This window comes from Sorghum bicolor, chromosome 5, assembly GCF_000003195.3.
Source record: "Sorghum bicolor cultivar BTx623 chromosome 5, Sorghum_bicolor_NCBIv3, whole genome shotgun sequence".
Taxonomy (NCBI): Eukaryota; Viridiplantae; Streptophyta; class Magnoliopsida; order Poales; family Poaceae; genus Sorghum; species Sorghum bicolor.
This window is the reverse complement of record NC_012874.2, coordinates 41,083,691-41,109,180: the sequence shown is the minus strand read 5'-3', so window position 1 is coordinate 41,109,180 and position 25,490 is coordinate 41,083,691.

Genomic DNA, 25,490 nt, shown 5'->3' with positions numbered 1-25,490 from the left:
AATAAGTGTTGACTTTGGGTTTTATCCCAAATTGATCTCTCATCACTTCGGCTATCTTATCGGCCCAATAGGCATCAGCATCTTGCCGATGAGCAGGTTGTGGATCTGGAACCTGTTGATAAGCTTCCACTTGTCTTTGCGGTGTTCGATTTCCAGGGAACATGGGATTAGCCACCGCCTATTGACCACCAAGTTGCTGAGCAAGATTCATCGGTTGATTGATCAATCCTTGATTCTGAAAACCAGGTTGCACTGGTCCCTGTTGAAATCCCATAGCCTGATGATCTTGCTGAGGCATTTGTGGAAAGACAAACTGCCCTGTCCATCCATTGTTAACATTCATCAGCGTAGGCCCTGCTGATGGTTGATAATTGGGCATCATCATTGAATTAACGTACCCTGGGTGTGTCATAAACCTTTGATGCGTCGGCATTGGAGCTGCCGATGCGTTAGGCATCTGGAACGTTGGTATTTGAGAATTCCTAGTAAAGGGTCTTGTAGTAGTAGTTGTAAAATACTAGGGATTCTGAGTCATCGTCGATACTGGGGGTGCTGATGCCATAGAAGCTTTGCCTGTTGCGTTAGCCACTTGAGATGTCCCAAAACTATTTGCACCAAAGTCCGGGGGCATACCATATCCCCACCAGTTGGGAGGAACTTGACAATTCTTGAACACAGATCCTGACATTGCTGATGCCAATAGATCTGTAGCGAGTTGAACTTGTCCCTCTGATATTGATGGATTAGTCGTCATCGGTGTAGATTGCCCATTAGTCATCCCTAATGTGCTTGGAGGAGAAGTAACTTGTGTACCCGCAACTGCTGTAGTAGCCGATGGAGCCGTAACCGATGATGATCCTGGCTGATGATAGGCCGGGCCCACATAAGCTAGTGGTACTTGTCCTTCTTTGAAAGTTCTAGCGACAGCATTGAAAACTGTATTGGACAGCACACTAGATTGATTGATTAGAGCACGATTGATAGCACTGTCAACCATCTCTTGTAGTTTACCAGGATTAGCTTCAAAAGTGATTTGCCGAGGCATCGACAATGCTTCCTTTTGGATCACCTCGCCGCTCCTGTTGATACTGAAGGATATCAAGCATAGCTGCTTGTAGTCCTCCATAGATTTTGCCATAGCTTGCTTCTGTTCATCTCTGAGATTGGCTTTCGTCACGGGGATAACGTTCTCCAAGTCGAAATCAGTGTTCGACATGTTGATCTGGATGATAAATCTATGTCCCACTAGGTGTGCCAAAAAATGTGTTGGTGCAAAAGTAGATCTGCAAATGCAAAGGGCTAATACCCGATTCAAACGTTAAGGCGTGCCAGCCGATTTGACCTTACAATCGACAAAGGTGATAACTCGAATACTTTGGTCCTGACAACAGCGATGCACCCGAATGTCACGGCCAAGAGGTATTCACGCGGAACTTGAGAACTCGCCGAGATTGACTCGATGAATTCCTAAGAACTCGTAAGTAAAAGGAAAATATGCGGGTTGACGAAGTCGTCGAAAAAGTAGATACTGGAATAGATGTAAAAACTTGTGTTTGATTGATTGTGTATGTTCTTACATTGCTACGGGGTCTACATTTATACCCTGTCAAACAGAGTTACAATCAGACATGACTAGGACTCGAATTCCAAATTGAACATAATCCGTACGTAAAACAAACTCTAATAACAATGGAAAACATTAATTTATCCACCTCAACCGATCGACACACCGCCACCATCCTATCAGCAATTCCTGCGTCTTCCCCTGTTATCATCGGCAATCGGCAAACCACCCTTCATCGGCATCGGCAACCACTAGTATCACTCATCAGCATAGATCAATCACCATCCCTGGACTTGGCCACATTCTGCCTTTTAGCCATCGGCACCAACTTCAATCGGTAACTCCCTTGATAACCAGTCACCATTTCTTCACCTGCCGATCCATATTTCACTAATTCTCAGATACGTGTCCAAAGATACATGTCCAAAAACGATGTCAACATACCCGGTTAAAGGTTTTATCGTATCCGCAAGGAAACGGGAGAACCAACTACGCTCTAACATAACCAAGATAGATAGATAGGTGTAAATACGAAACATGGTAGAATTGAATAAGAACAATATTAAAGGTAAAATGATAATGGGGGAATATAGAGTAGACCAAGCTAATATATGGGCAATAATAGGAGAATATAGAGGATAACTAGGGTTTCTCTACTTCAAAGGGGTATGTCTGTATGTAGCCTACCATAAGTATAAAATAACACAGAGTGTAATACCCGATTTTAAGGACAAAACCAGATATGCACCATATGTGAGTCTTAGAAGTCAAATCTCACATATAGCTACAAATAAGGGGTAATATCAGAAGACAATGCATAAATATATAACGTACTCAGTATAAAAGATATAACCTTCAGTATCAAATAGCGGATAGACAACTCCAAACTTCAGGTATTAACTCCTCTCCACAGGATCAAACTCACTGGTTGATCACAAGCCCAAAACTTCGCCTGAGGTGTGGGGGAAAATGCAAGAGTGAGCACATATCGTACTCAACAAGTATAACCAGGGGTTCATGAGGCTCAATTAGCTGACACTGGTTTGACTGCATTTAGCTTTTATATGTATATAGCATATTTATCACTGGATAGCAAATGTCAAGGTAGCATAACTAAATCCCATAACCACATGATCAATGTATACAAGAATTAAGAATAACACGTATAAACAACATAATAAACCATCATTCATCATCATTAATCATGTTCATCAGTGTCCATCTATTCCGTCAATTTTCCGGGGCCGCCCGTATCCGTGGGCACGGCTAGTATACCAGATTTAACACTCTGCAGAGGTTGTACATCTTTACCCATGAGTCATGATTTACCCTTTCGCCCGAGGTAGCTAGTCTCTTAACCCACTTCCAAGGAAGGTCGGCAGGGATCACTATGAAGTCTTTCAAAGGTTCGTCTAACAAGTTAGAGCCGCAAGGTTTCCTTTGCGCGCAGATATAGAGGCCCCCTTCCGATGGCACAATGACTCGCAGCCTATACACATACAGACAGAGGCCACACTATACTCAAAATGGTTCAGCCCCTCTAGCGCCCTTTCGGGTAACCGCTAACAATCTAGAAAAGCTTACTCATACTTGACTAAAGCCAGAGCCATATAGCCCTCATGGTTGTACGAGTTGTCCCAGCTTTTGCTAAGGGATAAGTCCTTATGGTGGGTCAAGATCAATCGAGCAAAAGCCAGAGTTCTTTCCACCCTTTATATTCAAGTTGCTAGAAAGCTTATTTTATTGTTTATTTTTTATCCAAACATTCATGTTACAAGATCATGTATTATATTCAAGCACTAGCAAGAACTACCCAAATGCATATCCAAATAGGCAACAAGGAAATCAGGATAACAATCATCTATGATTTTGCTATGGTCATAAAGGTGGACACATGCATATGATATATATTGTATAAATTGTGTATAGGTAACAAGGATGATCCCAAGTTATACTTGCCTTGATCAAAGCTCTCCTGAGCTTGCTGCTGGTCGTCAAAAGCTTGACCTTGATCACCAACGTAAAGCTCACCGACTAAACTCGATCATCAATCAACAACACGCAATCCAATGTAGACAATCATACACGAAGAAAACAAGCTATTATTAGAACAATACACCAAACAATAGTAAAACAAATATAAAAGTTTATAAAAATATTCTACGCAGCACTAAGATCACACAAACGTAAAGTTCACGAAAATCGGAGTTAAAACGTAAAAGTTATGAATTTTCCAAGATTCCTATAGAGAAATAATTAATTAAAAGCTACTGCGAAATTAAAAAGTTTCAAAATAGTGAATAAACACTTCTAATATGTAGAGCTCATAACTACGAATCTAACGGAATTTGAATGGATGAAAACGGAGTTAAAATGAGCATTTTATGACCAAATCAATTTCAATGGCAAAACTGTAAATAATAGAAAACGTAATCTGCCTATGCCGAACCGGAATACGCTTTTAAACCGAGAAAACGTATTCTGCGCAAGATGCCAAGGGCTGCGGAGTAAATACCGAAAAGTTTCAGGGACTCTTTATGAAGTTTCGCAGCTAAGGGGTATGTTTTGTTTTCGGCCCTTGATCTCCAATTCAACGGCTCAGATTTCTTCCAGGGGAACACGGCGGCGGCTGGCCACCGGACAGAACTCCGGCGCAGTGGCACCACGGACGTCCTCGTCGGAGTTTGTCCAAAACGCGTTTCGGTGCACCATTCTTCGAAAGGAAAACACCAACACGCAGAGGAGCTTACTTTGAATCCGCCTAGGTACTTCACTTGGGACGAGAGGGAGCAAGGAGCATGCGCGACGGCGGCGGCTCGATTCGGAGCTCGGCGAGATCCGAAAACGGTGATGGAGGTGGCTAGGGCACGGTTTTAGTTGGTTTGGATGCGAAAGGAACATGCGGGGGTTGATTCGGGAGCTTTATAGGGGTGATTTCGATCTCCACACGCTAAATCCCAGGAAACCTTGGATTGGGTTTGGTCCCGGGGAGGAGTCCTGCTCGTCCACGCCCCAGGAGGAAGAAGACGCTGCGGCTGACATGCGGGCCCTCTGTGTCAGCAAGAGAAGGAGAGAGGGGTGTGGCGCTGGCCAGCGCGTGTGCGTTCCTGGCCACGCTGGGCCGAGGCGAGGGGGAGGGGAAATGAGGGTTTGGGCCCTCGGGCCAGGACAGAGGGAGACAAGAGCTGGGCTTCTGGTTTAGAAAGAAACAGGCCGTAGGGAGCTCTCGGGCTGATTTTCAGGAAGGGAGAGGGGAACAGATAAATCTCTTTTCTTTTTATTCAAAACCTATTTTAATTCTATTTTAAAATCTGTTTAAGATACTTTTAAACTTTGGTCAAAATCACTCATCTCAAAAATAAAATGCACCAGCATGATTTACACACAATTGCTAAGACTTATAATAAATTTTATTTTAAAGAAAAAATATTATTCTTCCAATATTCTCATGAGCACAAAAATACAAAATTAAATCATTTTAACTCTATTTCAAAAGATGCAAAATTTTGGGTGTTACAAATCTACCCCCCTTAAAATGAATCTCGTCCTCGAAATTCGAAAGAGACACGGATTCCAAAAGAAAAACATGAGAAGATCTTAATACTCTTTCATCTTCACACTTGCATTCCAACTGCACACACTTGTGTCTCGGGCTCATAACTTATGAACAAAGTCTCCATAGGATGTTTATTATTCATAATTGATCAAAGTCTATCTTGAATTCCAACCTGTTGACTTACAACTCAAAGTCATAATAACTTAGCAAGGATTTGCCTCCTCAGGTAGGAGTGGACCACCTTGATACTCAACTCTCTTTTCCGTGATGGTGCGGTTAAGAAAAGTTTCCACTGGTAGCATAGATCACTCCTTGGTGTGCACATTACCATTAGATTTCTCGGAAGACAGATATCACTTCATGATAGTTTAAAATGCATCTTCCAGTGATTTCAAGGTGCTACCCCCTTAAAATTAGATTGATTGGGGAACACTAGGGACTAGTTCTCCTATCCTTTGTTGGACGCCATGTTGATATTTGGGAACGCAATAAGGAATTGATCCGCAAGCGCACGGATATCGGTGAGCACTTCACTAGGAGGTTATCCAGAGTATCGTATTTATTTTTTTACCACTAGGAGAAAGAGTGCATCTGACTAACCCGGTCTATTACTACTAACCCTTTAGGCAACAAAGAATGTTTCTCGATGTGAGTGATAAATAGAGAAGACTACAACCGTAATCTCCCTCTAACCTTGGTAAGGATGATCTACTGTTCTATTGGGGAGGTTAACGGAATCTAGACACCACAGAGGATGTTCAACCCGCACCTATAAACCCTATCCTTCCTGCTAACAAGATATGGTCTACAAAGGTAACTCGGAATTGTCACGTTCCTCACTACTACCACGGTCTAGCTAGTCAGGGAATATTTATGAGTATCCTAGCTTAAACACCACGTCTACGCTAGAGATGATTACTCTAAACTCTACGCGAAGAGATTAAAGTAAACTCATAAACCAAAAGAATAATAAAACAAGAACTTACTAGAATTTAGAAGTCGAAATACTGAAGAATCCTAGGAGCAAGCCTCGGGTTAGGAGAACTTGATCCCGCAGGTACAAGCTCGGAGTAGACACCGACAGGTCGGGCTTCCTCCGATCTACACCTCCACTCTATCTCTCTCAATCTAGTACAAACTAGAAAATCTATTTCTACTCACATTGGTTGCTAAGCCTAAAAAGAAATTTTATTTAGAGGAGAGGTATTCCTTCGAGGGCTCCTCTCAACTCTATGATGAACTTGTCTCCTCCATGGGCCAGGGGGTCTGGTTTTATAGTCCCCTCAGGTAAATGTGAGCCGTTGGATCAAACCGACATTGGTTGGACGGTTATCCTTGATCCTTTAGGTCGGTGGAGTGTCGTGTGCGAAAAGAGTCCTGATTGGCATCCAATAGAGGGCGGGCTCCCAGGTCAACTGGGCGGGCGCCCGGGTCCTGGCCCCGTTCGGCCTCCGCTTTCTTCCCGTGGCTTCTGGAGTCTTCTAGATGGTAGAAAATTGCGCGGTGCGTTGATATCTCTATGTAATCCCGACATGTGGGCCTTTCTTCCTTATTTCCTGATAACCCCCTGCAGAAACAGATAAACAACAAAACTCGTGGAATTCTGTCAGATTAAACCCTAATTCTAGGTGTTGTTTGCATATTGGTCCTTTCTCTTGTTTATTTGATAATTAAAATTGATACTTAAGAACCGTCAACAAATACCCCCATACTTTGGCTTTTACTCGTCCTCGAGAAAAGGATGGTTAAGAACAATATCTGGGGTAAAACATTTTAAAACATTCTCTTCATAACTGCAGGGTGTTAAAATCCACTGTGTACTATAGTCAGGGAAGTATATGGTTAAGAGTAAAGATCCTTTCTTCTCAATCCTGTCACTTGGAGTTTTTATATGTTTTTGAAAAGAATGTTAGCATACCTTTTATCATCATAGGTTCTCTCTGATCACTCATTATCTTTTATATATCTCACTGAGGCTGTTTTAATTTGCAAAAATTCTCAAGCATACTTACTTTGTATTTATTGACTGATCAAAATGGGATCCGAGGAGGGGAATGTCATACTCCGAGATTAAAATCTTTGTCAACTCTTGCTGGCATATTGCTTATTAGAGGGACCATGGGCTATCATTTTCTTTTTTTTCTCTTCTTTTTTTAAGTGGATACCGAGGTACCCCTAATTCTACTGCCGGACACTTGTCCATTTTTTCTACGAGGTTATCGAGCACTTGCTCCTTTTTATTTCCTCGAAATATCTTATTTTTGCATAGCCCATGCCTCTAATGCAATAATACTTCAGAAGAGTGAATCTTTCTGAATAATGTCTTGATCTTAGGAGCATGATAAATCTCTCTACAAGGGTCTAACTCATTTTGAACAAACTCAATACAGAGTAGATAGCTTTTATAGTCATAATTAATATTTTCTGTTTTAGTAGGCATATAAAACACTGAGGATGGAAGCTAGAATTTTTGAACAAATTTTGAAATAAATTCTCCAAGCAACAATGATGTCAAGAATAAGAAACTCATACTCTACCATCTCAAAGTCCACAATGACTTAAGTAACACAGGGTTTTAAAATGATTTTTCAATAATTGCAAGTTTCAGGAAATATCAGAGAGTGAGATTAATCATGATTAGAAACATTTTAATCTTTTTTAATTTATCATGTCGGAAACAGTATTCTGCATAATCTAAGATATATGTATGTGTAAAGTGTGCAGAGTGTGTACCTGAATCGTGGAGTGGTGTAGTCGAAGTGTGTTTGGCATGTCGAGGGATCTCCCCCATACTTGTTTTTTGCTTTCTGGCACAAAAATAAAGTAGAGACACACAAGACATAATTATAATAATAATACTCTTTATTAATCTTGAGGCATTTATTACAAATAACTAGTAGCAAACTGACGATAATAGTAACAAACTGACAATAATAGTAAACCTAAACCGAATTTAAAGATAGATAACTAAGATGCATTGCTTCAAGGTCTAATCTAGATAACTCAGCGGTGCTCTAACTCCTTAATCTTCTTATTGGCACTGGCAAGATCCTGCCTAAGGCCTAGTATAACAGTGTTTTGGTTAGAGAGCTGCCTAGTGAGGGAATTAACTGAGGACTGGAGGTCTATGATGACTCTGTCTAGCCTGCGAACGTCCTCAACAATATCTACTATAGTCTTGCGACGCTTGGGAGGTGTTTCAAAAGCATTGAGAGCATGCTTCGGGGCTGCCTTTGGAGGGATGAAATGGACTTTGGCTGCTCTAATCCCTTCGAAGTAGGGTCTTTCCTCCTCCGTAGTGTAGCGAATGCTGCTGATCTCGCCGCTCCAGTTGGTCTTGACTCCAACGACCCTCTCATTGGGTTTAGGTGGAAGGATCCTCGTGCCGGTTGGCACCTTGATGGTGGTCTTTGTCTTGGATGATGATCCCTTGAGGAGTAGGGGTTGTGGTGGTGCGGTGAGAACTGGTTGAGCATGATAGGATTGGGCGGAGCTACGTTGGCGTAATGGCATGGCTTCTAGCTATCGCTCTGTGTTGGCCGAGACAAGAGCATGGGCGTCGGGGTCTTCCTCCGGCTTCATGTTGAGGTTGAAGGGGACGACTTCCCAATCATTATGGAACTTCTCGGCCATTGGAGCAGCAAGGGACTAATCAAGCTCTAATTGAAGAAGAAGAGAAGACTTGGGTGGATTGGTGTTTGAAAACTGATGTCAGGGGTCTGTTTATATAGGGGTCAAAAAGTGCCTCTAGGGGTTTGTTCTGGTTGCTCCCGTCGATGTGCGTGAGAAACTTTCCATCTGAGGGATTATTCGGATTACCATAAGTGTATTTTCCATAACAGAGAAAATCGGGACCGAAGGGGAACAGGGGCTGGGCGCCCGCCCACTTGATCAGGGCGCCCGCCCTCTCTGTGGCTCCGCTGCGGGCCGGCTTCCTCGAGCGTGTTTCTAGATGCAGACTAAATTAGGAAAATATATATATGCCCCAAAAACATCAGACTAAAAAGGTCGGGCTCTAATTCTCCATGGGAAGAAATAAATGGACTACGTTTATTTCTTCTAATTCTTTATTGGGCTCTAAAAATAATTTAAGACGTTGACCATTTACCTTGAATAACGTACCTTCATCATTTTAAAGTGTGATAGCTCCGTGGGATGATGAATTAATTACCTTGAATGGTCCTTCCCATTTGCTCCAGAGTTTTCCATGCCCGAAAAGCTTCACCCTGGAATTAAAAAGTAATACCTTATTTTCGGGTGTGAACTCCTTCTTCTTGATTCTCTTGTCATGCCACCTTTTGACTCTTTCTTTGTAGATCTTTGAATTGTGATATGCTTTCTCTCACCATTCTTCCAATTCTGATAGTTGCATTCTTCTATGATCTCCAGCAACATCTAGGTCCATATTCCATCTCTTTATGGCCTAGTGTGCTTTGAACTCTAGTTCAACAGGTAGGTGGCAAGTCTTCCCGCACACCAATTGGTATGGTGACATTCCAATTGGGGTCTTGTATGCAGTCCGGTATGCCCAGAGTGCATCGGGTAACTTGTCTTTCCATGCCGTTCCCATTTCATTCACTGTCTTCTGAAGAATATTCTTGATTTGCTTATTGGAAGTCTCTGCTTGGCCACTTGTCTGAGGATGATAGGGGGTAGCGACGTTGTGACGGATTCCATGTTTTGATAGATATTGCTTGAAGCGTTTGTCGATGAAGTGTGCTCCTCCATCACTTATCACTACTCTGTGGACTCCAAATCTTGGAAATATAATTTCTTCAAACATCCTCTTTGAACTGATGTTGTCGGCATGCTTGCAAAGTAATGCCTCTACCCACTTGGAGACGTAGTCAACTGCCACCAAGATGTACTCACACTTCTTTGATGGAGGAAATGGACCCATATAGTCTATTCCCCAGACATCAAAGAGCTCAATCTGAAGGTTGGTGGTGAGTGGCATTGCATCCCTTGTATTTATGTTTCCGTGCCTTTGACATGGCCCACATCTTCTCATATATTGCTTCGTGTCTTCATACATTGTAGGCCAGTAGAATCCACACTGCCAGATCTTTGAATGTGTACGGAATGCTCCATAATGACCTCCATATGGTGATGAATGACATCTGTCGATAATCTTCCATCCTTCCTCAGTGGTCACACATCTCCTGAGTAAGCCATCAGAGCATACCCGGAAGAGGTATGGCTCATCCCATATATGTCAACGACTTTCTTCAATAAGCTTCTTATTGTTTGCTCCTGGTGGTACATACCCTGAAACCATAAAATTAACAATATCTGCATACCAGGGGTCAGATCTGTTAATCCCGTAGAGCATGTCGTCCCGAAGTGAATCATTGATGGGGGTTTCCTGTGGATTCTTAAAATACATTCTAGACAAGTGATCAGCAACAGAATTTTTTACTCCCTTTTTATCTTTTATTTCTAAGTCAAATTCTTGAAGTAATAAGATCCATCTAATCAGGCGAGGTTTAACATCTTTTTTAGTGAGCAAATATTTTAGTGCAGTATGATCAGTGTAAACAATTATTTTAGCTCCAACTAAATAAGATCTAAATTTATAAATGGCAAAGACAACAGCCAGAAGCTCTTTTTCAGTGGTTGCATAGTTAAGTTGAGCTCCTGTCAAAGTTTTACTGGCAAAGTGTGTGCTCCCTAGTCAAGATGGTGATGCAAGAAGAATACAAACGATTTACCCTAGTTCGGACAAAGAACACCCTACGGCTAGCGGGGACAAGAGGATTGTATTATCTTGCATCAAAGTGCTTATACAGGGGCGAATACAAGCAAATGAGAACAGGGGTATATGGATGAGGGCTAGAACTTAGAACCCTAAGTCCTCCGGGATCCTAACAGTGGGCGGCTAGAGTTTAGAGCTTACAGGAAGCTAAAGTTGTAAAGAGGAGAAGTTGCCTCATTTTTTGCCCTGGTGTCCCCTTTTATAGGTATAGAGGATGCATAGGGGTACACGATTCCTAGGGCTGTCGTAGATGATGACATTGAGGGAGAGGATGCCGATCAAGTCGAGGTTGCTATAGAGGCGTGCACTCGGCATGGCATGTCCTGCAATGACGTACTTGGTGATGATGCGGTTGTCTTTCCTATACATATGATGACGCACCTCATGGTTAATAATAGACAAGCGCCCATGCATGGGCGTGCGTCTCCCTGTAGAAGTCATGTCGGGAGTTGTTGGAGTGTTGATCGGCCTTGAGGGAGTCCTGCTCGAGCGGCCGATCGATGAGATTGAGACCCAAGCATATAAGTTAGAGCCCTGGGAAACATGGAGGATGCATTGACAAATACGTCTCAAGGGGGTGACGAAAGGGGCAGAGTGCATGGGATGGCGAGGCTGCCCTGTATGATTCACCGATTTCCTAGGTATGGGTGGTAAAAGTGGGAAATGAATGACGTATGATCCATTGTTATGGCCACTGTAGCCATGAGGTTAGGTAGGAGTAGGCAGGGTGCACTAAATGCCCTAGGGGCATATAGGAAGCAGGTAGTCGAGGAGTGTGCCATTCTCGAGGCGTGGCTATTCGCTCGGCCAGATTTCTGTAATCAAGGTGCGGGCCGAGCGGCAACCTCGAGCGGTCGGTCCTGCCTCGAGCGGGGGCCCATCGAGTAGGTAGTGGCTTGGGTCATCGAGGGTTCTTCTTGGGCCAGCTCAGCGCAGCTTGTTTGTTGGGCTTTTCCATAGGTTAGAGCGAGAGGAAAGATGTTTGGCTTGACATTTGACAGGGGTTAACTCTCTTAGTTGAGGATTAAGGGTACCCCCTTATTCAGGTACCCGACAATGGAGCTCCCTCATCAAAGCCCACCTCGCCGACCAAAGAGATATTGGTACGAAAAGCAACAATTATTTCTAACACACCAACACAAGAAGAGGTGTAGTCGGAGGCACCGAGCCAGCCTTCCGAGATGACCGAAGAAGCTTGAAGAAGACAACGAGTCCTGTTCGGAGGACTCAGAACATCAAACCCTCACCAAAAGGCACATTTGGTAGCTATCCATATTTCCATTAGAAGCATATTTAATTTCTCAAAATCATATTTACTTACACCAACACTTTTTCATTAGAAAAAGAAAATAAAAATACAATGCATGGCATTCCAAAAAATATAAAAAATACTAAGCCCAATGTCAATACCTCTGTGGCACACCATAAATACATTCACCATGAAGGAATAAAAATAAATTTGCATCTTTTCTAGTTGCATTTTCCTTTTCACATCATAAAAATCCATAAAACTATAAAAACATATTAAAATACCAAAATGAAAAGATCCTAGAATATTACATGATCAATCAGTTGTGAGATCTAGACAAGGCTTATAGGGTTACCACTAACACTTAATCAAGTTCCACAATCTTTGTTGTCTATTTGAGCTCCATAGACTTTCAAGGATCAAACAAGCCAACAACTAGAGGAGACATTTTCACTACCAGTCTGCTACACCAAGAGACTACGTCAACATCTTGCTTGGGGAGAGCATACCCCCGTGTATCTAGCTAAGTATTTCTTTCACCTTTATTTTGAATTTAAATTTGAGTTTTGATTTGCTTAAATTTAAAAATAATTAAAAAAGATAAATAATCATTAAATCCCAAATAAAGATTTCCTTATATATATTTTTCTGTGATCTTAGAGTTTGATAAATAAATAAAAGGAGAAGACACAAGGATTCTTTTGCTAAAACCAAACCCTAGACTAGACTCACATGGAAATGATGATTAGTTCCTCTAACATAGTTCTTTGAGTATCTAGTTTTCAACCATGAATTCTCCCAAGTTTAAGACACAACTATTTTGACGAAAGATTTAATCAGATCCTAAAACTTGTGGGTTGTGATGCTTTACCCTAAGTCTAACAGACATGATATGAAAAGGTTTTGAGCTGCTATTTATCTTGTTTCTAGAGACACTAGAGTTCTAGAGAATTTATCTTTTAAAAAAAGTATAAAAATGCTACATGATGAGTTCTTGAATGACGAGAGCTTAAAATCCTACCACGGCCAGATATACATGCCTTAGAGACTAGAAAAAAACATTTCACTATTGTCTACTACTTATGAGGATTGAGTAGAGTCAAGCTTTGTTGACCCTTAGGAACTAGTCATGCATTTAAAATCAAAATCACGTACACTCCATCTAGATCCATACAAATTTGTTGTACTCCTAAACTGGAAGTGGACATAAAAAATGTTCCACCCATTTTACTCCTTACCATTTAATAAAGATCCAATTGTTTATTGTTACCACCTCCCATCAAATTATCGAAAAGAGGTTTGGGAGCTCTCCAAAAGAAAAAAAGAGAAAGAAGACAAATGTCCCAATAAAGATAGAGAGAGAAGGAAAGAAAAGAAAAAAGAGAGCAAAATAAGAGCAACCCGAATTCTCCCCAAAATTTCGAATAAAGGTATGTGTGTTTTCAAGCAGCAAAAGTAGAATTACGACTGTTAATCCCAAATTTTGGCGAGTCAAGGAATTACCTATGGGCCTTCTTCGTAAAAGAAGGGACAACCGGATAAGTGGATCGACTAATTAGAAGCATGGATTGAAATAGTCGATTAGAGGGATGTCGAATAAAGGCAAGACGTGGAAGACGTGTCAGATTTCATTACGAAGGAAAAGTTAGAGGCTTGATTACATTTTTTGAATAGACATGTAATATTATGACATGTGACTTGGTTTCTAGGCTATAAATATTAGAAACTCGATCCTTGTAAAAATATATACAATCATAATACAAACCCTTTTTTGGCTCCAGCCACCAACCTTAGGAGTAGGAGTAATAGTAGATCTCGACAAGACCTTCGACAAATCAAGCTGCATTGGTTGATTTTGACCTTCGGTTTGCTTGTAAGTATTATCACGGTTCACATTTTGTTTATCACGGCTACATCATCTGAACTCGTGTTAAGCTAAATTTGAACTAGTTATCGACTTATATCTTAATTATAAGGTTGCATTGTTCCAATCTCTTACAAATATGGGTTTAAGTTAGTTATTATTGGCAAATCTTAACACACACCGGCTAGAGTAAGATGTGACAAGTATCTAGAAATAGTGCCGCCTAACCAGCACTGCTTAATTGCAAGTCTGTGCTGTTACTAGGATAGGGTGTCAGGCTACCCTGAGCAACAGCTCTAGAAATGCTAAGCAATGCTAAACTCTAGCGGTGACGCAAGACGTACCAAGGGTAACTCTGCAAGTGCACAAGTACCACTGTAGCACTTCAACCATGGTGAGTATCCATGGTGTCGTAATTTATAGTTCGCTCACGGGAAGCGGACTAAGACTCTCTTAATAAATATATGGATGGATATCCGTGGTTTGTGTCTACTCAATCTAAGTTTACTAGTGCTAATAAGGGGGGTAAGAATAGCAAGATAGAATAATAGATAAGTCAGATAAAGGTATGTAAAGATAACTGGTAGTGAGCTAGCTAGATGGGAGGACAACGAGTAAGGACTCCTATGTATCTAACTCTACTTCTGTGTTCTAATCCTAATCAATGTAAATGACTCAACTAGACTAGTATCCAAACAGTCTTATGTGGTGGGAGTCGATTGCAATAGAAGGACGAAACTCCTATCCAAGCGGACCTTTGTCGTATGGGCGCCTACAGACCGTACCCGACGTGAATAGAACCTACTGGGAAGTAGAGTGTTGGGTATTCTTAATGACATTACCAAAAATAGACTTAGTTTTCTAATTCTGATAACGGCACCAAAAATGCAAACCTATCCCTCATACCACTTAAGCCAAGTTGTCATCCCTAGCATGACATGAGAGACACGGTATTGAGATATGCAATTGCTCATCTAGATAAATAACAAATGGGATCTGCAAGTGCACAGATTAATACTGATGTAGCATTTTAACCGGGAAGTATTCCAGGTATCGTTATTTATATTTTCACCACTGGGAAGGGATTAGTAACCATAAATGTTGATTATAGAATGGAATATAAGATTGAGTATCTATCATTGCATGTATAATTGAGAACATTTATCTAGCTCTTTCATACAGGGATAAGTGTCACATAAAGGATATATAAAGTAATGAATAGTGACAAAGATAATTAATCTGATCAGCATAACTTAGCCACATATAAATATGATAAGCACCTCAATTAGATATTCTAGCAAGTCATTAGCATGGTATTAGAGAACGAACTACAAGAATATTTCCTAAGTTGTTCTCAACTATACAGCCTAGCATATCATAGTTAGTTCAATTATACTTAGCAATCATTGTGAGACAGGACTACGCCCATGCATAGTGATATTAGCAAGGAATATGAGAAACATTGTAATCACTCCCCTGTAATAATGTTGCTCTGCCAGCCCAATACATGAGAGGGGGACTATATAAGATTTAATGGAGCTGTCACTACCACGAACTACCCCGCGATCTGGCATATATGGTACAATTGCAGATAAATACGGTATAAGCACCACGCCTACACAATATCTATCATTTACCCATAGATCCGATGGATAAACGCTATACAATCCTAAACATGTATATAAATCCAATCTAACTAAGCCAAGTATATAACTATGATAAACTAAGAACAATATAATTGCGAATATAAACAAGTAGAGCAAAGTCATAACCAATATATTGAAGTAGAACAAAGTCATATTCATAATATTGAAGAACAAAGATGAACAATTGAAGAACAATAGAGAATTACCAAGAATCCTCCTGACAGATCCGGACACCAATCGAAGATTGACTCCTTCTAGTTCTAATCCTATGTAGCTATGCTAATCTAGATGTCTAATTGATGTGGTGGCTCTAGGCTTGATCAGAGGCTTCTTCTCCCTTCATGAATAATTAATTAGGGTTGAGAGCTCACCTCCTCCAGGGGCCAGGGGGTCTGGTTTTATAGTCCTTCCAAGTGAATATGGGTCGTCGGATCAAACCGACATTGATTGAACGGTTATCATTGATCCTTTAGGTCGGTGGTGCGTAATCCTGAAAGAGAGTTCTGATTGGACTCTAACAGGGGGCGGGCGCCCTGGTCCCTAGGGCGGGCGCCCTGGGCCAGGCTCCGTTCTGCCTCTGCTTCGTTCCCATGGCTCTGGAGTCTTCTAGATGTAAGATAATTGTGTGGCACGTTAATATCTCTTTGTAATCCCGACGTGTGGGCCTTTCTTCCATATTTCCTGATAACCCCCTGCAGAAATAGACAAACACCAAAACTCATGGAATTCTGTCAGATGAAACCCTAAGTCTAGATGTTGATTTCATTTGGATCCTTTTCTTTGCTTACCTCTTGCTCGTCCCTGAGCAAGGATAATCTCAGCGATGGATCAGAAGTTGTTGTAATGCCTTTAAAAGTTGACGGTACACATGCTTTTAAATAAGATCTCATCTCTGAGTTAGAGTAAACTGTCAAGACTTAAAACTTACTTAATTTACCTTTTACCATGGGACTTGTAACCGTCTCTTCTGTCTTGAGTAGTTAAAAGATAGAACGGTTTAATCAAGTGCCATGTCTCTTATTCTTGATCAGCTATAGCTCTGAAGTTTTTGCAGATTTTCAAATAAAACTCAGAGATTCCATGTATGATTCTCTCAAATCACTCTTTTGTGGTATTTCTGGATCCTTACCAAGGCAGTGATGGTATATGCCTTCTCTCAAAAAAATATAGTATTTGTGGTATAAAGCATAGTGACATTGCCTTCACTCTCACCCTACTCTAATAAGGCTTTAATATCTGGAGCTCATAGGTGGGAGATACATACTCACAAGACATTTATTGTATAGTCAAACCATGGATCCAAAGAAACAAATCAATAAGTCAAATCAAGATGTGCATGTGTGGTGAATGAATGGTGTATGGTGATGATGGTGATAACAATGGTGAATGACTAATTCTACTTTTGCTCTTTTGAGAAGATACATACCTTCCTTGCTCTTTGAAACTTTGTGAGGAGAATGAGATTCTCTCTAGTTCATTTTTCTTTCCTCCCAGGTGGGTATCTTGTACCCCTAATTCTACTGTCGGACACTTGTCCATTTTTACCTCTCGTCTCACTTTTTCTTTTCTTTCGAGGTTCCGGGCACTTGCCCCTTTTTATTTCCTCGTATCTCTTTTTTTAGAGCACTCTTCCCATGAGATAATGTAGCAAGTGGTAGTAACCAAGATAAGTTGTGCATTTATTTCACAAGGGCAAACAGAAATGTTTTTGGCTATTCTCTCCCAGATTAGGAGTAGAATATTTTTAGGTGGTTCTGGAGATGGAAATGGGTGGATATATGTGGATGCATATTTCCGGAGTAGAAATAGCATGTGTGAGTGAACGTGCAAGTGAATCTTGATTTAACCACATGACAAGCTCCTAAGGGTCTACGCAGCTTGACCACACTCAATGCTCATAAGTAGTAAAAAGTAAATGTGCGGCTCAAAGTCTAGCAAGCATGTATATATGGCTGTGGTAGGAATTCAAACTCTCATCATACAGGAACTCATCATGCAATATTTTAAAGATTTTCAAAGATAAAATTCTCCAGAATTCTGGCATCTCTAGGAACAGATAAACATCAGCTCAACCTTCTCATATCATATCCATTAACAACTTAGACTTCAGATCAAGTTTTCTTCCCACAAGTTTAGGTTTAGAGCAAGCTTTAAATTATAACAGTTATGTCTAAACTAGAGAGAACTCAAATTTGAAAAATTAGGCAGAGCAACTATTCATCATATCCATGCTAGAGTTTTATTATTAAGATTCAGTTTAGCATAGCCACTTTATTTATTTATTAAACACACTAAGCAAAAGATATATATATATATGCATAAAATATTTATTTGGTTTCCCATAGTTATGTATTTTAATATAGTATAAGTATAAAGATAGATAGAAATACTTAGAGGGATAAATGGGGGTGCTCTTCCCCAAGCTGAATTTTGACGTAATTTCTCTTGATGTAGCTAGCAGGTGGCAAAGGTGTATTTGAAAGTCGGCAGTATCCTGACAGCGATTAAAATGTCCTCCGTCTGCTAGTCTTCTTGATTCTTAAATTCTGTGGAGCTCAAATAGACAACAAAGCTTTGTGGAACTGATTAAGTGTTAGCATAAATATCTAGCCTTCATCATGTTGAGCCTCCTCAATAAATGTAACTCTTTATTTTTATATTTTCACTTTATAGAGCAGAAAAAATATTTATTTTATTTTTATGCCACCACAGTTAATGTACTTATGGCTTTTATGCCACTCGTATACTCACATGGGGCTTACTGTTTTTTAACATTTTTATTTTCTTTTTAGGATAGTATGAACATGATTAACTAATCAAACTATTTAAAATAATTGAAAGGGAAAGGATAACTACCAAGTTTACCTCTTGGCAAGGCGTTTGGTGTTTTTAAGTCCTCCGAACGGGACTCTCCGTTCTAGTTGTCGTGGGATTCGTTGGGTGGCGTAGTCGGTGCTTCCGGCAGCGCCTCCTCTTCATGTATAGTTATCTTCTCTTTCCACACCTGACTCCGTGCTACGGTCTCCTCTGGATAATTCTGCTTAAACTGTATGTCTTCTGACCTTACCACTTCTCCTTCATAGTCTGCCCATCCGTCCTTGATGATTTGCCTCCTCTGGTTGCGGTTGCGTCGTTTTCTGACCCGCTTAGAGTCTTCAACGATATAGTTAGGGTCAGTAAAATAGCGGCGCACCTTCTCTGAGGGGAAGTGCATGTGGACTTCTATAGTTCCAATGTAGATGATTGCTTTAACGGTGCTGAGGAACGGTCTTCCAAGGATGATACGTGAATCGTATTCGTCTTCTCCCATGTCAATAACCTGAAAGTCTGTGTAGATAAAATCATCGTCTATTTTGATAGGGACATCAGTTACTATACCTTTAACCTCTCGAAATGTCTGATCTGCCATCTGGAGCTGAATGTATGTTAGTTTTAGGGGCATGGTCCCGAACAAGAGCAGATAGGTGACTGCGGCCATTATGTTGACGCCGGAACCTGTGTCGCAAGTCGTCTTGTAGAAGTTGTATCCATTTATGGAGCAATAGATGCTTCGCATTCCTGGGTCGTCCTTCTTAGCTAGAAACGGTGACTTAAGTCGATGATCTTGACCTCCTTGAACTGCAGTGACCATCTTAGCTGACTCAGTCCACACTTGCTTGTTCCTGTTCCTCCTATTGGTTCTCTTCCTCGGTTCATGTCAAGATTGTTCTGGGATTTGTGTAGTCTTGTTCTTGAAGGAAAACGTCTCCTTCCTCCCTTTGATGTAGAAACTGATCTTTGCAGCACTAGCATAGATGACAGTTCCCTAAGATGATGGGTGCCCTCTCATCATTACCGGTCTCAAACACCACGAAGTCTGTTGGGGCGTACAAGGTACCAACTCGAACACAAAGGTTCTTCAATATTCCTTTTGGGAAACTTATCGTCTGATCTGCAAACTGCAAACACATGGTTGTTTCTGATAAAGGATATGTAAAGAATTTTTCATAGAGTACCCTGGGCATAATGTTGATGCTGGAGCCAAAGTCGCAGAGTGCTTCTGGGAAGTCCACCATGCCGATGGAGATCGGAATGACGGGACGTCCTGGATCACCTGTCTTGACCAGCAGAAGGTCAGTAGTAACTTCAGTGATGAGGTTACTCTAGTAGTTACCTGCATCAAACATGTCTACAAGATTTGTAGATTCTAATCCTGTCAGTTGTGATGGTATACCGGGGTTAGTAGCAGGAACAACAGCAGCTATTTGATTTAACTGAGATTCAATCATCTTATTAAAGCTAATTTGATTCTTGATGGCAGTAGAGAAATTATCCATTCTATTATTTATATTTTCTAGCATTTTATCATTAGATGCCAATTTCTTAGATAGATTATCCATTAGCTTTCCTTGATTAGACACTAACTCTCTCAGAGGTGGAAAATTATTATTATTGTTGTAAGAATTGTTACCTTGATAATTACCTGAGTAGTTAGGCCTCTGTTGATTCCAACCTTGATTTTGTTGAGGATGGTTGTAGTAGTAGTTGTTGTTATTGTTGATGTAGTTCGCATCCTCAAGTATCTCAGGGCAGTGATTGCCTGAGTGTCTAGTATCTCCACACTCCTCACAAGTCATGTGAGAGTCATAGATGTGCATAACATCTTTCTTATCTCTAGCTCTATCATCGAGCTTCTTCATGAGCAGGTCTAGCTTTGCAGACAGCATGTCTACCTCCTTGAGCTGATGCATACCTCCACCTCTCTTGCGTGTCTGGGTCCTCTCTTCATTCCAGCTTTGGTTGGACGCCATCTTCTCCACAAGAGCTGTGGCTTGTGATATGGTGAGTGATAGGAATGCTCCTCCAGCTACAGCATCCCAGGTCTCTCGGGCACTATTGCCGAGCCCATGATAAAACGTCTGCATCAGTAGCCAACTCTCCACTCCATGATGGGGATATTCGAGGATGTAGTCTTGGAAGCGCTTCCTGTGGGGGTATAAACCCCTATACCCTTACGGCTAGACTTGGGCCAGGAGGCTTGGCCCATTACGAGACGAGTTCAAGGCTTGATCCGACAACTTGAAGTTTCGCGCAAGGAAACAAGACGTGGAGATCAAGCAGGATTCTAGTCGGTTAGAATAGGAATTGATATCGAATTATCCATGGCAATTGTAACCGACTAGGATTAGTTTCTAGATCTGTAACCCTGCCCTCCAGACTATATAAGGAGGGGCAAGGGACCCCCCTAGGACACATTATCTCTCAACACAATCCAATACAATTAGACGCAGGACGTAACCCGGCGGCCGAACCTGGATAAAAAGCTTGTCCGTGTCTTGCGTCACCATCGAGTTCGTAGTTTGCGCACCGTCTACCGATAAACTACTACCGTGCGTATACCCCAAGGTAGACTGCCGACTAGCTTTCGTCGACAGTGGCGCGCCAAGTAGGTGGTGTCCGTGCAACTTCTCCGACGAACAAGATGGTCACGATCCCAGCTTCTGCAGCCGTGCCTGAAAGCCTCACGTTCACCATCGGCCAGATCACGTGGACGACGTGCAGCGGCGGCCTCACGATCATGGTTCCGAAAGAAACTCATATCCAATCTGGGAACACGTCGGCTCCGACCACTCGCGTGGCGGCATCGAGCGCCCGACCACCGTTCCCGCTCTACAAGGGAAAGAAGATTGACTGCTCGGACCTTTTCCAAGCGCTTGATCGCGCTGATTCCAAGCTACTTGAAGCCTCCCAACTAGTAGACGGAATCCTGCGTCAGCCTGATCAAGCCGCTCCAACGGATTTTTTCAAATCCCGCCGGCCAACTCGTGTCGTTACACACGAACGGCTGGGAACGTCTCTAACGATAACCTCAACTCCCTCAGGACGATCTGTCAAGCTCAAGAAGGGAGATTATCCTTGCGGCCCGAACAACTCGACCTCTCTTTACTCAAGGCACATCCAGTCCGTTTTCAGCAAGACGGGTTGGCCACCGAAAAGGAACGGTCGTCACTACGTCAACATGGTGACAATCCGAGAACTGCGGGACGGCCAGACTTCCAACACCAACTCGAGCACCGGTTCTGTCCCCACCGAAGTTATAAACACCAAAGACGAGGACTACGACCTAGATTTGCCTTCACATCCTCCGGGTTTCCCTCGTTTCCCGGTATCCCCCCCGGCGAGGAGATATTGCTTTCAACGTCAGCGCCGACGAGCCGGTCGTTGATGGAGAAACGAATGAGCAGAGGCAACTCCGCGAGCAGCGCAACGCCGATCGCGCCCGATGACGCGCAGACGAGCAACAACAAATTCCACCACATAATCTCAACGACGCTTTTGACATGGTCGGGGACCAGCCAGTCTACAAAACACCAAGCACCAACGTGGCTGTCGCAATGGCTAATCTAGATCGGCTCCCTGATACCCCTGAGTGCCAGGGAGTCCGGACCAGCATCCGAGCACACCTGATAGCCGCAATGGGACAGACAGCCACTCTGCTCAAGAGAGTCCAGGACATCTCTTATACGGAAGCCACCTCCGACCAGACTAATCGTAGCCGGACCTCACCGCCTCCCAGCAGGCGTCACCGCAGCTGCTCTCCCGACAGCCGTCGAAAAGATTCACGGCGTGACGATGGTGGTCGGGACACTGATGGTCACCGCGAGCAGAACCGCAGACGCGGTCAAGAAGTAAACCAGCACAGGGATCTTCGGCACAACATCCCTCCCAAAGATGCCCGGGACCGCATCAACAGGCGCGCCACAGAGAGAGCAGTCCATGAAAACCTGCGCCGTATCGAGTACGATGCAACACACGGCTCCCTGGGCCTAAGACAGTTCTCCTCACACCTCCGCCAGGTCGTGTGGCCCCGCAATTTCAAGCTCGAAAAACTTAAAAAATACGATGGCAAGGAAAATCCAGAGAACTGGATCACTCTCTATGAAATCGCCGTCCGATCAGCAGCGGGAGATGAGCACGTCATGGCCAACTACTTCCCCGTAGTCCTCGACCAGGCTGGTCATCAGTGGCTTCTTGGCTTGCCCGAGGACTCCTTCGACTCTTGGGAAGAGCTACGCCAGGCTTTCATCGACAACTTCATCGCCACATGCGAGCAGCCTGGAAACAAGTATGACCTCGAAAGGATAAGGGACAGGAAGAACGAACCTCTGCGCGATTACATCCGACAATTCTCGGATATGCGTCTTAAGATCCCGAAGATTTCCCACGACGAGGCCATCTCTGCCTTAATCAAGGGCCTACGTTTCCATGAAGCGCTGAGGAACAAGCTGCTGCGTAAACGTCCAACAACGGTGGCGGAGCTCCTCGCCACGGCCAAAAATTGCGCCGATGCCGACGATGCAGAAAAACTAATCCGAGACGATGCGAGAGGTCCCGACCAGCCTCCCCGGCGAGATGACGGTCGTGGTCGCTACGACAACAGGAGCCACCGCCGCCTCGACAACCGCGATAACAGAGAAGGTTGGGATCGGCGGCGCGACAACCGCGACGATTTCAGAGGAAAGCGCCCCCGTGACTACGACCACGAAGTAAATACGGTCAAGCGTCCCAACGGACGGCGGGACTACCAAGAAGACTACAACAAAACGTTGAAGGGACCGTGCCAACTACATCCAAAGTCTAATCATACCATGGAAGAGTGCCGCGTCCTCAAAAGCATCTATACACGGCGGGCCGCCCAAGACGACTCCGCCAAGAAAAACAACAAGCGAGACGGGCACGACCACGAAGACGAGGATGAGGACCAAGATAGGGACCCCCGACACCAATACGTCAGCCCCACTGACGTGGTCCACTCCATCTTCGGGGGCAAGGTCTCCATCGAATCTAAGCGAGAAAGAAAGCTATTAAAGAGAGCCTGCCTCAACATAGACAGCACGAACGGGCTGATCGCAGCCCCGAAATTTCCCCCGTGGTCGCACAGGGAGATCTCATTCAGCAGGAAGGACCAGTGGGCCGCTATCCCAGAGCGAGGTCATTTCCCTCTGATCCTGGACCCTTGCATCAACAACATCAGATTCGAGCGCGTGCTCGTGGACGGGGGAAGCTCGATCGACATCCTCTTCCGCAACAGCCTGCCCGCCCTCAAGATACCTCCTGCACAACTAAAACCCTACGATACCCAATTCTGGGGGGTTTTGCCAGGTCAGAGTTCAGTGCCCCTCGGACAGATAACATTGCCTGTCCAATTCGGCACACCCGACCACTTTCGGACAGAGTTCGTCAACTTCGTGGTCGCGGACTTCGACGGGACCTACCACGCTATACTGGGCCGACCATCGCTGACAAAGTTCATGGCAGTCCCGCACTACTCATACCTGGTCCTTAAGATGCCTACGGAGAAGGGTGTCCTAACCGTCAGAGGCAATGTCTACACCGCGTATACATGCGAAGAAGAGAGCTTCAAGATCACCGAAGCAATCGACCTCTCAATCCGCATGGCAGAAACAGCAACCCAAGCCACGCAGTTGCCTCCCGACCAGCTCCGATTACCTGAGCAGGAGACAGCATGGAAGAACTCAAAATCCAAGGAATACAAAGAAGTACATCTGGTCGACGGCAGCCCCGAGAAGACGGCCCTCATCGGGGCCAACCTGGATCCAAAATAGGAAGACGCGCTCGTCAGGTTTCTAAGGGACAACGTGAGCGTTTTCGCATGGAAACCCGCAGATATGCCCGGCGTCCCACGAAACCTGATCGAGCACTCCTTAAATGTCTCGAAGATCGCAAGACCAATCAAGCAAAAGCTGCGACGGTTCGCTCGTGACAAAAAGGAGGCTATTAGGACAGAAATAACACGGCTTCTAGCAGCCGGATTCATAAAAGAAGTGTATCACCCCGATTGGCTCGCCAATCCGGTTCTTGTACGCAAAAAGAATAATGAATGGAGAATGTGCGTTGATTACACTGATCTCAATAAACACTGTCCTAAAGATCCTTTTGGTCTCCCTCGCATTGACGAGGTGGTCGACTCAACGGCCGGATGCGAACTCCTGTCTTTTCTAGATTGCTACTCTGGTTATCACCAGATCTCGCTAAAGGAAGACGATCAGATAAAAACATCCTTCATTACTCCTTTTGGCGCATATTGCTACACGACCATGTCATTCGGACTCAAAAACGCCGGAGCCACTTATCAACGGGCCATCCAGCAGTGCCTCCACGACGAGATTCGTGATGACCTCGTCGAGGCCTATGTAGACGACGTGGTCGTCAAAACAAGGGATGCAAGCACCCTAATCGACAACTTAGACCGAACTTTTAAGGCGCTTAATAGGTACAAGTGGAAGCTAAACCCCAAAAAGTGCATCTTCGGTGTTCCTTCTGGTCTACTGCTCGGCAACGTTGTCAGTCGTGACGGCATACGGCCAAATCCTTCAAAAGTAAAAGTAGTACTCGACATGCGACCACCTAAAAACGTCAAGGATATTCAGAAGCTTACCGGATGTATGGCCGCCCTCAGTCGCTTCATCTCAAGACTAGGAGAAAAAGGCCTCCCTTTCTTCAAACTCTTGAAAGCGTCGGAAAAATTTTCTTGGACAGAGGAAGCCGACGCCGCATTCACTCAGCTTAAGACTTTTCTCACTTCACCACCTGTCCTTACAGCGCCTCAGCCCGATGAAGACCTACTACTTTACATTGTTGCAACCGACAGGGTTGTTTCCACAGCAATAGTGGTCGAGTGAGATGAACCAGGTCATGCCTATAAGGTCCAGAGACCCGTTTACTTCATAAGTGAAGTCTTAAACGAGTCCAAGGCCAGGTACCCACAAATACAGAAGCTCATATATGCCATTCTAATAACATCAAGAAAGCTGAAGCACTACTTCGACGACCATCGAGTCTTGGTAACCACCAG